Source organism: Alligator mississippiensis, chromosome 1 (genome assembly GCF_030867095.1).
Source record: "Alligator mississippiensis isolate rAllMis1 chromosome 1, rAllMis1, whole genome shotgun sequence".
Lineage (NCBI taxonomy): Eukaryota > Metazoa > Chordata > Crocodylia > Alligatoridae > Alligator > Alligator mississippiensis.
In genome coordinates, this window is record NC_081824.1 from 432,539,462 (window position 1) to 432,553,977 (window position 14,516).

Below are 14,516 nucleotides of genomic sequence, written 5' to 3' on the forward strand. Positions count from 1 at the left end.
AGGCCTTGCTAAAATCCAAGAAAACAACATCCACCTGTACTCCTGTGTCTAAGCATTTTGAGCCCCATCATAAAACGAAACCAGATTGGTCGGGCATGATCTACCTACTATAAATCCATGCTGCTTTCTCTGCTGAATTATTTTTTCCCGCTGGACTCCCACAACTATGATCCTTCATAATCTTTTCAAAGACCTTTCCAAGGATGGAGGTGAGATTGACTGGCCTATAATTACTCAGATCATCCTTCGTCCCCTTCTTGAAAATAGGGACCACTTTGGCCCTTTTCCAGTCCTCCAGGACCCGACCCAAGCACCATGAGTGCTCAAACAGCCGTGCTAGTAGTTTTGCTATGAAAAAGCAGCAACGACAAGGATGGGATTCGAACCCATGCATGCAAAGCACAATGGATTAGCAGTCCATCACCTTAACCACTCGGCCACCTTGTCACCTACATCACAGGTATAGATATGTATCTCCATCTAGATAGATAGATAGATAGATAGCTAGATAGATAGATAGATATGCATTAGAATAACGGCTATAGCAGCAAGGGTTAAATGATTTCTAAAAAGCTTGGGTCTCAAAGTCACACAGGTTTCCCAGCCTTCAGAAGCAGACAGGGTATCTAACCCAAGCAGGAAAACAGCAAGGCCACACATCCTGGGTAGCTGAAAGCATCCAAACTTTATTTTCATAATAGAGATAGGTCTGGCTCGAGGGCTTCAGGGCAGTAGTGCCTGCTTGCAAAAAGCCTTAAGCTTTCCAGTTTTGGGGAGACAGACCAAATTAGGAGGACACTGGTAAAGCCTCAAATTAGGAGGTGAACATGTGATAGGTCGGTGAAAATAGGGTTTTGGCCAACAACATGGGCTGTGTGACCAACCAGCGACAGCCACAGATCAAGAGTCATCAGAAATCACCAGGAGAAGAAATAATACAAAAGGAAGAGTTTTCAAAACAGAGGAGAGGAAAACAGTTGGCATCAGCCCCCAACTTCCAAGGCTGCTGACGTTGGGCACTCGAGCAACGGACCTCAAGGTGGTGTTTACGTACCAGCCGGATGGACCTCTCGCCTTGTGTATATTCTGGGACTGGGGAACTTGGGTAATGTATGCTGTACTTGCTTTGCCTGCATTGCTTTTATTTCATATCACTGTGCATCAATAAACTTGCCTATTATCAACCGGCAGGGGTTGTGATCAATCTGAGGGTTGTACTTGCCTAGAACAAAGTTATCAGGGCTGGGTTGTGAATCTAGTGCCAACATAGATCAGGTCATTTTATTTTAAGACCCCATTTAATAATAATTTATGTTAAATTAAAATCTCTTATCTATCCAAAGAGTATCCTTTGACCTGCAGAAGTTTAACAGACAAAAACTGTGCAAACCTAGCATTGTCTTTAACGTGATTTAGCAATGAATAATCTTGCTTCTGCCAAATAATGGAGAATCTAATGCTAGTTTAGTTATAATTTACCAATTTGGGTTAAGAATTATTTAAGTGAAAATGACAAATATGTAACAAGTAGAGAGCAAAGACAAAACAAGCTACTATGAAAATCCAATATAATCTTGGAGAATGATGCACATACTTTGAACCCTTGTGAATAACCAGTTTCAGTTATCCTCATTTCCTGACAGTAGGCAACTGTCAATCCTCTGGATCATGGTGTATACTTAAGAGGTCTCGTCAGATGCCTGGTGAATCCATTTGTGGCTGACAAGCCCAATTCAAAAGCGACACAGCTTGTTACAAGTTTCACAGATCCATATGTTGTCTGAGTTGGAGTCCAAGTTTACAGCATGCTGTCTCCTTCTTTCTTGTTTTGCTTCCATCCTCTGGATAAAAGCCACTTCACGTTAAGCTGCCCCCAGTGCCAGATGTTACCTCCAGATCAGACAGGATACTGCATATTCCTCCCAGCTACCTACGCTGATGTTGAACAACTTCAGATAATTTTTGCATACATCGTGCACTGCCATAAAGGGCAACTCTGCTTTCAAGAGCCATCTCAAATCTCACTTTACAAAATATTCTTGGGGAGATGTAGGCCAGGATGAGAGCACACAAGTCTCATAGATTCACATCTTCATCTTAGCTGATAGTTTGCTGTTATTCCATGCACATTTCTGTATTAGCCCGAAATTCTTAGCTGATTTTCCAATTCCGTTAGTCAGTTCAGTATGAAGGTTAAGCTTACTGCTGATCATTAAATCTAAGTAGCAAAATCTGTCAATGACACTAGGAAATTTATCCTCCATAGTGATGTCAGCTATTTGTTCTTCCACCCCTTGGTACATGATCGTAGTCTTCTTGAGACTAATTGCCATCCCGAATCTCTTGCATGATTCAGAAAATCTGCCCAAGAGATTTTGCATGGAAGATTTACTGTGGGCAACCAAGGCCATGGCATCCACAAACAGGAAATCTCTCAGAACTAGCTCTTTCAGTCTAAGCCTTGTGATGTTAAATAAGCCTCCATCTAGTCTGGTTTGAAGATAAATGCCAGCATTGCTTTCCTTGAATGCATGAAGCAGCTGGAATGAAAGTAGATGTTAAAAAGCACAGGAGCTCAGACAGTTAAGCAAAGGAGCTAAGTTTCACCCAGTTGTTGATGTCGAAGACATTTGATTCTTTTTTTCATACACTACAGTTGTCTTCATACCTTGTTGTAATGAGGAAATGATGTTCAGCAGTTTAGGGGGACAACCCAGTTTCTTCAGAATAGTAAAAAGGCTTGGTCTTTTGACTGTATCAAAGGCCTTCATCAGATTAATGAAGGGTATGTACAGTGGTATTCATTTTTCTCTACACTTCTCTTGCAGCTGCTTAACTAAAAATATCATACCGATGGTCTAGTGCCCTGAGCGAAAGCCACATTGACTTTCAGGATAAATTCTTTCACCTAGAGATTGCAGCCTAGGGATCATAATGCGAGTGACAATTTTTCTGATGATGTTTATCAGGAAGATACCTCTATAGTTGTGGCAGTGACTTGTATCCCCTTTGTTTTTGTATAATTGTACAAACTAAGGATCTTGAAATCCTGTGGTTCTGCTTCCTCTGTCCAATGGAGAAATATAAGTTCATGAGGCTTTCAGAGTAATTCAATATTGGCACATTTGCAGATTTCAGCAGACAAACAGTCGTTGCTGGATGCCTTGTTTACCAGGAATCGATTTAATGGCTTTTTGCAATCTTCTAATATAAGCTTGTTGTCTAAATCTATCACAATTTTGAACTGGTAATCCTTCGAGCTCTTTGTGTTTGATTTCAGTCTCACTGGAGCATATAATCCCATAATGTTCAATCCAGTGCTTGAGTTGTTTTTGTTTATCAGTAATGACATTTCCATTTAAGCTGTTTTCTTCTTGGCTGGACCCATTGCTCATTTGATGCCTTTATACATTCTATGGCTTTCACCTGTATCATCTGCTTTCTAAATATGATCTCAGAGTTTCAGCCAAAAATCTTGGGAATCCCTCTTAGCTTCCTTTTGCATTTCTCTTTCAGCCTTTCTCAAAGTTTCTAGGGTTATGATGTTGGGTGATTTCTTATACTTGCTTAGCACTGTCCTTTTGTTCTCAACCAGCGGTAGAAGGGTTTCAGAGTACTCATCAAACCAATCTATATTTTTCTTACATTTTTTGCCAAACACTGTTATAGCAGCATTGTACATGTTGGGCATAGATAGAAGTAAAAATTTTCACCCAGTCTGGACACAGAAAGCAGTTTATAGCCATGACCAGACACAAGGTCATAGCTGCAGACTGTTTCAAAACTGGCCAGTTGGGTAAAAATCTGAACCCTCCTTGCACGAGGGTTCAAATGAAGACATTTCAAAATATCGCATCTTCTCTAACTTATGCCTGCATCTTCTGTAACTTATGTCTGTGCTGCCTCCCAGCCTGTCAGGGGGATCCAATTCACTAACCCCACCCCCCAGCACTGACTGGCAAACCCCTACAATGAGTTTCCTCTGCTTCCTTTCTCCCCTCCTATTCTGAAAACTGCTCAGACTTACAAGAAGAAGGGGCCATTGCTAGGGGAAGCTGGCTGCATGCTGGCAGCCAGCAGATAGATTTCCCACCCCCTGGAACCAACAGTGAACTTCTGTTTGGTCCATGGGATTGTTGTAACTTTGAACGCTTCCTAAAAAGTGTTCTCAGTTACGTCGGGGAACTGAGCTTCTGCCTGCATCCATTATTTTTTAAGCTTCCCCAAGCCTCAGTGGCTAAGTTGTTAGGTAAACTTGCTTTCACAACTTCTTCATTGAATAGTCTTGCATTAATCTATGTCTTTAATTTGACTGATTTTTATCTGGGGACAACTGCTAGTATTGCTAAGATGGATCTTTTTTACATTGATTCTGTCTTAACAGCAGATTAAGGCACAATCAGTGTCATGGTCTGCATTGCGATAAAACCTTGTATGTAGGATTTGTTTCATAGATTCATAGATTCATAGATTTTAAGGTCGGAAGGGACCTCAATAGATCATCGAGTCCGACCCCCTGCATAGGCAGGAAAGAGTGCTGGGCCTAGATGACCCCAGCTAGATGCTTATCTAACCTCCTCTTGAAGACCCCCAGGGTAGGGGAGAGCACCACCTCCCTTGGGAGCCCGTTCCAGACCTTGGCCACTCGAACTGTGAAGAAGTTCTTCCTAATGTCCAATCTAAATCTGCTCTCTGCTAGCTTGTGGCCATTATTTCTTGTAACCCCCAGGGGCGCCTTGGTGAGTAAAGCCTCACCAATTCCCTTCTGTGCCCCCATGATGAACTTATAGGCAGCCACAAGGTCGCCTTTCAACCTTCTCTTGCGGAGGCTGAAAAGGTCCAGATTCTCTAGTCTCTCCTCATAGGGCTTGGTCTGCAAGCCCTTAACCATGTGAGTGGCCCTTCTCTGGACTCTATCCAGGTTATCCGCATCCCTCTTGAATTGTGGTGCCCAGAATTGCACGCAGTACTCCAACTGCGGTCTGACCAGCGCCCGATAGAGGGGAAGTATCACCTCCTTGGATCTATTCATCATGCATCTGCTGATGCACGATAAAGTGCCATTGGCTTTTCTGATGGCTTCGTCACACTGCCAACTCGTGTTCATCTTGGAGTCCACTAGGACTCCAAGATCCCTTTCCACTTCCATGCCACCCAGCAGGTCATTCCCTAGGCTGTAGGTGTGCTGGACATTTTTCCTCCCTAGGTGCAGCACTTTGCATTTCTCCTTGTTGAACTGCATTCTGTTGTTTTCTACCCACTTGTCCAACCTGTCCAGGTCTGCTTGTAGTTGTTCCCTGCCCTCCGGCGTGTCCACTTCTCCCCATAGCTTTGGTGTCATCTGCAAACTTGGACAGAGTACATTTCACTCCCTCGTCCAAGTCGCTGATGAAGACATTGAAGAGTATCGGTCCAAGGACCGAGCCCTGCAGGACCCCACTGCCCACACCCTTCCAGGTCAAAACCGACCCGTCCACCACGAAAACCGACCCATCCACCACGACATTTCAGGTGGTTGTGTGTCAGTAACACGTCAATTTTGACTTGCACAAAGTTATAACATTCGTCGGACATTTACATTCATACTACCAATTCCATGTTTGCCAAGAATATCAGGCCCAATTCTTAAATCTACATCCAACTCTTGCATTGAACTCACCAAGTATTATAATGGTTTCATTTCTGAGTCTTCTCAGTCTCATCTTCAAATTGCTGGTAGAAAACATTCTTGTCTTTGGCACTAGCTTGAAGGGTAGGTGCATAGATACTAAACAACATGATGGAGCCATTCTGAGTATGCACTCTGGGTGTCACGAGTCAAATAGATACAGCAATAGGGCTTTCACAAGAAGATAGTAAGCTCTTTCTAACTGCAAAAACCTACTTCCTGCTCTCTCCTTTCTCCGGCTCATTTCCCATGCCAGAATATTGTGTAATCATTCTTTTGGACAGAATCTATATCTGAGAGCCAAGTTTCTGATAACATAGTGTCCTGGGAGAGAACAGGGGGAAAGACCTCGGACAAGAAAGGAAAGTTATGAAAGACAGGAGAGAGAAAAACATACACACAGGGAGGACAAAACAAGAAAAAACTACTTACCTTCAACAGGAGCCGCAACACAGCAGGAATGGAGAGAGGAGCCCACGTGGATCATTACCCGTGCCTTTATTCAGCTGAGGCCAACTGGTGACGTCACAAGGAATCCTCGTCTGGTAGGAATAAATGGGGCAGATGGACAAGGAAGGGGAGGAGAGAGGAAGGACCCGGGGAGTGTAGGAACGTCTTCCGAGATCATCACTGGAAAAAAAGAGCAGTGAACAGGGAGCCAAAGGAGGCTTCTGATGCCGGCTGCAGCCACAGTGACCGGGAACAAGCCACCAGCATTGGAGCCAAGTGGGAAGTGGATCTGTCAGCCTGCAAGAGTTGCAGTTGCAGAGGAAACAGCAGAGGACACACAGGAATCACCACCACTGCAGGTGGGAGTATTGGGGACAGGAGGGAGGAGGAGGAGCTCTACCCAGAAAGAGAGCCTCAGCAGAAGCAGACAGAAGGATCGCAGAGGACTCAGGCGTTGATCCTGAGTGTTGGGGAGAGCCAGCCACTCATCAGGGGACAGCGAAATCTTCAGATAGGGACGCACCAGAGACGAGAGAAGCAAGATAGCTCAGGGCGTATAGAGGCAGGGAAGGAGGGGAAGGGAGGACCCGAGCAGGGGTTAGCTCCTAGCCAGGCCCTAGGGAGCTCAGCACCCAGGATCTGATGTGAGAGACCTAGGCAGGGAGTTTCTTTTGTTCTTCTTTTGGTGTTTCTTTTTGAGTTTCCCTGTGCGAAGGGGTTGAGGGGTAGGAGACTACATGAAAGTAGGAGAGACATGGCTGAGTTCATAAGTCGGCCCATCGAGTCAAAATCGGCGAAAAGCTCCTCCTAGGAGAGTACGAAGAACATGAGCAAGACTGGCGAACACAACTCATAATGGAATAAGTGAATTGGCCTCAGAAGTCAGTATCCTGAACCGGAAGGAAATTGGGAGGCTCTACGGTAGTAGAAGAAGAGGTACATGGTCACGAAGGCGGAACAGATCATCGAGATGGCATGAGGATGGGGTGTAGGGGTGGCGGAGCTCCGCTAGTGACCACCGGGCCACCCGTGCCATAGAAGATTCCCGGGATAGTCATTTCCCCCACTGGGAAACACTCAAGTCATGGCAGGTGAGATAGAGGAAGGCATCTCACAGAGGGAACATCAACACGGCATTTTTAGGGAGGCTGCAGGACATACACCCCTCTGCGCGCAAGCCAAGGTAGCACGTGACAAATTACTCGAGACCCGGCAGTCACACATAGCAATGTCAATTCCAAGTCTAAACAATTAATAGTTTAGTAGTGCTGTTTTCCATAAGTCTGAGTAAGAATCGAACCCAGGAGTCTGAATATTCTAGCATGCAAGTCACTTTATCATTTTGGAAAATATAGAGCACACCAAGACCTTCAGTGTGTATGCCTAGACAAAAATATGGAAGAGTGGAGGCTACCCTAGACCTACCAGCCCCACTTTAGACCACTGAGACAGAGTCTGAAGGCCAGACCAAGTCTGGACTTCAGGGCCTCAATGGTTGTGGCTTCTGCCAGAAAGCAACAGATTAAAGTTGTTGTTGACTGCCTAACACCTCGGTGAGGACAGGTTTCTGACAGAGTGATATCCCTTAGCCTTTTTCTAACCAAGGAATACCCATAAGACAGCAGTGGCTAATGTTTTGAAGCACCTTAAATTTGCCTTACTCTGGAGCTTGAAATATTGTAGTATTTTATAGGAGCTACACCACCATGAGTAGCCCCGCCATGTTGCCACAAGCACTCCAGTTGGATGTAGTTAATGGTCATACCCAGGGCCAATTTCCTGATACACATGCATGATAAAAGTTGTGCCAAAAGTAATCGAGTTCTCTGGCTATCCTTTGCTGCTTGACTGAACACCTATCATAATAAAAATAGACTCTCTGGTTCCCTTCTTTCACTTATCCTTAAACAAGTGCATTTCCTTTTCTGGCTGCTGGAAATAATTACTTAAGTTTTGTGCTTGAGAGGAAAACTAAACCAGTCAATCACAACCCATTTTCAGATTGGGAAACAACTTGTGTTCTCAATACCTGGAAAGATGAAATACACTTTTTTCAGTCTTAGTTTAGTCATTTCGTGTCTATATATCCCAAGAATTAAATTAATTTAATTGCATATTAGTTATCACAGCAGGATTTGTAAAACACACTTTCAATGTTTTTTTAGGCAGCCTTTTAAAAATTGCTCACCATTGCCCTAATTTTGCTTCTATTCAAATCTGTTATTTTTTACACAGCGTGTAATTAATTTGCGGAACTAATTGTATCAGTCTTGAAAAGAAAAGTTTAAAACTTGAATCTTCATCTGCCGTATCCCAGGTGAATATCATCATAACCCACTTGACTATGCAATCAGTCTGTTATTCCTTTTACAGTTCAATTAAATATTTAATTATTTACACAAAGTAGAATAGTTCCAGCAGAAGAAAATGACCCACCTACAAACAGATGTAGTTAGCTGTTAGTCTGAAATCAGTCAGAAAACACTGCAGATACTAAAAAAGATAGATATAGATATAGACTACTAGCTTTTGTTAACCCAAGTTCATTTCATCAGACGCTGTAAAAGGACAAAATAGAGCAGAGTGTAAAGTGGATAGAAATATTAGAAAACATACAGCCAATAGCCAGCTGGTTAAGATACTCAGAATTGAGTTTCAGATTCCTGGGCAGTTAGAGAAGGGTCCTGAACCTCGGTTTTCTACATCTTAATTGACTGACCCAATGACTGATCTAGGGTATGATCTAGGGTTCATAAAGATCTGAGATTTTTCTTTCCTATGACAAATCTTTGAAAAATCTTGGTTTTGTCCCAATATGAAATAGAAAATGTTGCTGAAACCTCCATTTTTTGCACAACCACAAAATTACATCCTTCCCGCATCTAAGTTCAAAGTAGTGGTGGTCATGGGAGAGCATGAGGAGGAGTACCATGCCTCAAGTCATTGCACCTGTTTAAGGAATTAGATATAGTCCTGCTTCCAATCTACTCTTGTATGCAGTCATCTTTGGGCTTATGGCTCAGGTCTCTACCCTTTGTTCCTAAACAAAGCACATTTTAAAATAGGTTCATTACTGTGAGATGATTATTGATCCATTGTGCTATCAGCTTTTTCTATATTTAATAGTTTAATATTAAAGTGAACATATATGGCTATAACAAATTGCCACCTATTTGCTAATAACAATAATCTGGATACCCTACCTATGTCTAAATTCAGATCGCAAGAAAAGTCTAAGGACATCCAGATCATTCTTACTAAAGATTATTTCTTGGCATGCACTTATATATATATATATATATATATATATATATATATATATATATATATATATATATATATATAAACCCCTGGTAGATAATTTGTTAGTGATAGTGCTAATAGCTTGCTCCTGCAATCCTTCCCCAGAGTAACATCTAAGTGCTTTCTTTGCACATTAAGTGGCTACAACACTGAAGATGGACTTCCTAGCTGCTGCTGAGGACAGGGGGAAGGGAGGAAGAAATTCCTCCTGTTTCTCCCACTGGGGAGTAGAGACAGGTTTGCCCCTTGTAGAACTGTGGCAGGCAACTTGGACCTCTATACTAAGCAGTCAGATCCCAGATACCCATAGGGGACAGTATGATCAGGAATGAGGGAAAAGCAGTTGTGCAAATAGCCCCAGTAATGTAACAAGTGGTAGGCACTGGGGCACTAGCCCCATGCACCTACTTAGAGGGGGCACATGAGGGGGCCACTGCTGCTGCTAGCCCAGCTGCCACAGTTGCCACAGTTGGCCTGGCCCCCACTATCACAGCTGCCGCCCAGAGCGCGGGCTCTGGTGTTACACGACTGACCAGCTCTATTTGTCTGTTCTCTTATCACCATTAAATACAATCTCTTCTGCTGAAGCCTTAATCTGAAATTTCCTTTAAGTAAAAGTATCCACAAAACTCCAGTGACCCCCAAATCTGGGCCAGTTTGGTGTTATCACCACCCTCTCTTTGTCCTTCCATTATTGTTGAAGGGAAGTTTAGTTTAGAACTGGTTCTCTAAAGGGGTCTCCCTACCAAAGGGAGGCAGTGTCTTGGGACAGGTATCTACGGCCAGTTTTCTCTTCCAGCACCATCCACTTTGGACAGGATGCATGTTCCCTTTTGTAACAGACAGTCTCCAAGACCATAGGCTACTTCCCAGTGAATCTTCCACTGCCAGGATTCTGCAGCAGGTTTGATTCCAGCAGGCATCACTGTAAGGCCGTAGTGAACACAGCCCATTAAGTGTAGCTGTGGGAGCAGAAAGAAAAATTCTCACCAAGTAAGCTTTAAAGGAGAAGTGAGGTTTCTGTTACTTTACAGTCAAAGTGGGAATGGGTATAATTTAAAGTTGTACAGCTAAAAGAAAAAAAATCACATTTGCCCTCCTTTTCCCTCCTCATTTCATCTGGTGGAAAAACTTATTCAAAAGAGAGTGAAAGGCACTTAGGAAAATCTGACTAGTATGAAAGCTCACTTTAAAAGAAAAAAAATCAAAGTTCCCATGATCATGATGACCCTAAAGGGAACTTCACTAAAGGCAACAGAGAATAAAAGGTAAGCTTTAAGTGTCTAAGCTAGACAGAACACAGCAAGTCAAACTTTGGTCAGTATTTGTGACAATCAGCTGTGTTTCTTCTGTCCTTTCCCACAATTTCTTTTGCTGGCTGCAGGTGTTGGGACAGGAGGAAGAGGTGAGGAGAAAAAGAGTGATGCTGCCTTTGAAGTACAGATCCTTGCTGCATTCCTCTTCTCCAAGTTTGCTTTCTCTGTGCTTTTCACTGGTGTCACCAACCTTCCCTCGGCCTATGGAAAAGAAAAGGAACAAGAAATCCTGTTCAGTATGAGGTCCTGTTCTAGCGAATTTGTTCTAAACAAAACTTTTCATTTCAGCAGCTATTTCACTGGGACCAGTTTGAATTCCATGCCCATTTGGTGTCTTGGGCTTTAATACTTTTATTCCTATCCCTGTCCATCCCTGTAAAGAACCAATTTATGCAGCACATGGCAGGCAGACAACAGGCTTCTTGTGATTACATTAAAGGTTTTCTCTCCAACACCAACAATTAATTTGCTGCCATTCTGCCTTGCCTTCCCCAACCCCATCTCTGCACCCTGTTTTTCAAAAACCTACCTTTGTTCTCTAGTCCCATGCTGTTTCATTAAAATGCTTGCAAAGCCATCCTCTCTTAGTGCTGTCTGCCAGTGCTCTGTATTCTTTCCCATGGAGAACGTGTGTTCTGGGAGCACACCAGCACTGAAGTGCTCTGCTCTGCATGGAATGTGTGAGCAGCAGCACTCTGTCAGTACAAGCAACCCCAAGCAGTTAAAGTCAGTGAGATCATGAGAATGAAAGAACTTGTTTAAAGCCTGACTTTTATGTTCTTTTATTTTTAAATATTCATCTTTAGGGACTGAAAAAAATAACACAAGGTGTAGGTTTGAATTAATTAATATATATACAGCTGGTTGGAAAATTTCAGAATTATGAAAAAATGGAGGGGATGTTCCCAATCTTTTTAGTGGTTCTATTAATAGGGGGGATTTTCCCGTATCATTTTCTGCAGCAGGGTTTATATCTTCATTTTATATTCACACTTCATTACAACACAGGACAAGAAGTCATAAGGGCTGGGTGCTATTCCTGGCACAGGTTTCATTTGTGACCTTGGGTAATTTACCTTAATGGGAACTGCTGATGTTCAGCAACTCTGAAAATCAGGCCATTTAGCTACCTAAATATGGATTGAGGTGCCCACATTTGAAAATGGTGAGCCTAATCAGTTTGCCCTTCAGTTTCCCCAGCTATGAAAATCAAGTTGTCAACATTTACTACCACAATATTATAGGAAGGCTAGATACTACAGTGACTGGTATTCAAAATCCCTATTTAACATACTTCAATTCATTTTGTAGGGGAATTTGAGATCTAAAGATGAAGGTGCTATATAAATGCAAAATATATTACATTTTCCCCTCTGCCTCAGCAGCGTTGATATTTCTGAACAGCTCTCTTTCCAATTAAAGACAGGGCCAAGCAAATATCTGAACAAATGAATAGTTAGATGAATTTAGTTTCTTATTCTGCTCATAGAATATTCAATGTCTGTCATGTGGAAAAACAACTGTTATTACAAGGGAACTGGGAGATGCATGCTGGAGGTCTCATTCAGCCAGTAATAAAGCATCATTAGTGTTTCTAAGAATTATAGATGAATATTTTCTGACACAAAAGGTTACTCTGTTTTGGACTTCATTATGATGAATTAATCACTGGACTGGAAGTTGGTGGTTGCCTAGGGACCAATGATCATGACCTCATTATAGTCAATATAAGCAAACAAAAGACAGTCCAACCAGTAATATATATGCTTCAAAAGGCATAATTTCCAAAAGCTAAGGAAAATGATGAGCAACAGTAATTGGGAGGGAAAAATAGGCTGAAATATTTGAATATATGTTATTTAAGTTATTTTAAGAAAAGTTTGTTAGATAACCAATTCCATAATCAAAAAAAAGGAAATCTTGGGCAAAGTCCATCCTGATTCAGTTGCAAAGTGAAGATAGTAATTATAAACACCAAAGCATTAGATAACAAATGGGGAAAAGATATTTGAATAACACTTAAAATAAATTTGAACTGATATAATGTAGAAAATTGATAAGAGAAGCTAAAGGCATTAGGGGAAAACTCGTGGCTGGTAGGTCTAAAGATAAAAGGAGTAATATAACTATTTTAGGAACAACAGAAGTCCTGCTAATAATATATGCCCACCCATTACCAGATGGTAAAATTGTTCATAACAATCCTGAAATGCAGAAGTAATCAATAAATGTTTATGCTTGGTATTTCAAAAGAAACAGATTATTAGCATGTCATTCTATAAGGACAATGACTATTTACTAATACATTAATAAAAAGGAGGACTTCTGACATCTAGTATTGATTAAATTTAAATATTTTTTAATCAGCAGTACTGGATGATTTGTATTTAAGAATCCTAGAAGAATTGACTGAGAAAATCTTTATCTCACCAATTTTAATTTTTAATCAACCTCAGAATATCAAATACATTTCAAAAGACTATTGATGTTCAATGCTGTTAATGAATTAATTAATATGTTTGTGAAAACCTACCTAGAAGGTGAATCAAAGGTGATGCAAAATGCCATTGCTATTCACTAACTTTGTATCCAGGGGAACCAACATATACTGGTGAGAGCTCTAAAACCTTTGGTCGCTCTGCTGTCATGGACTTCTAGGATTTTTCCACAAAACCACTATTGGGGTATCATTTTTTAGCAGTTTAAAGGATGGGAATCTTGGAACCTGGAGTAAAAGTACATAGAGGGTGGGAAAGAGTGGCTGCCCAGTACCAACTCATACCATGGTCCCAAGATAGAATTCTGGCAACATGCCTAGAAAAAAGAGTCTCTAGAATTCAGTGCAAAATTAAGCAGTGGCATGTGAAGGTTAGTGCCCTTTCATTCCATTAAGAATGATGGGAGGATGAGCTTTGGGGGATAAGAAGGAGAGGGAACATCTGGGAATGGGAAAAAAATGACTGGCTCATTACCATGTCAGAATGTACTGTCTTTTCTTGAGGTACTCCCTGGTGCCACTACAAAAATTGCATACATGGTCTGATGAAAGCAGCCTTCAAAAACTCAGGACGGTTCCATGCCCTTTCCTCTTCCCCTCAGGGAAGACATGGTCAGAAAGAATGATAGAAAAAGTTATCTTTGGAGGGTGACTCAAGAGGTTTAATCATTCTGCAACTCAACGTGCTGATGTTGGTCTTTTCTGGTAGTGTTCCAAGTCACATGGTGTGATGGGGTTCTCTTCCATTTGAATTTTCTCCCTTTTCCGCTCTCTTTCAGCCAAGGTATCTAGAATAGAAGTATTCCATGTCAGCTTAGTTGATGTAGGCAAACTCTGTGCCCTTACTTGTTCAGTTTCACTTTCAAAACCATCATGCCAAATTAACCCTCCTGGCCATCCTTAATGTCCTCTTTCTACAGCTCTAGCAACAACTCCTCAAATATGTTAAATATTATTTCTTCCTCAGATACCTCGAACTCCAGAATCTCAATCAGAATTCTATTAGGAACTTCCTGTTGAAACTCCTTCTCAAGATGGACCATTACTCAAAGGGGTTCAAAGTGGGATTATTGAAGAAGAAGGCTCCGTGCTGATAGAACCTACTTGAACTCCATTACTGGAGGTGTTCAAAAACAGGTTAGACAGCCACTGTTCAGGGATGATATAGATATATATATATATAGTTGTTAGCACTGGATTCACAACCTAGCCCTGATACCTTCCTCCAGGCAGGCACAGCCTTCAGACTGACCACAACTCCTTCAGTTGATGATAGGCAAAT

The 14,516-nt window shown here is 41.8% G+C and overlaps 1 non-coding gene across 1 annotated transcript; it reads right to left on the bottom strand.

Annotated features, from left to right (window-relative positions):
* Positions 1 to 365: 365 nt before the first annotated feature.
* TRNAS-GCU (transfer RNA serine (anticodon GCU)) lies at positions 366 to 447 on the bottom strand. The gene has a single exon. It is a non-coding gene; the product is annotated as a tRNA-Ser (tRNA).
* Between the last annotated feature and the right edge of the window lie 14,069 nt (positions 448 to 14,516).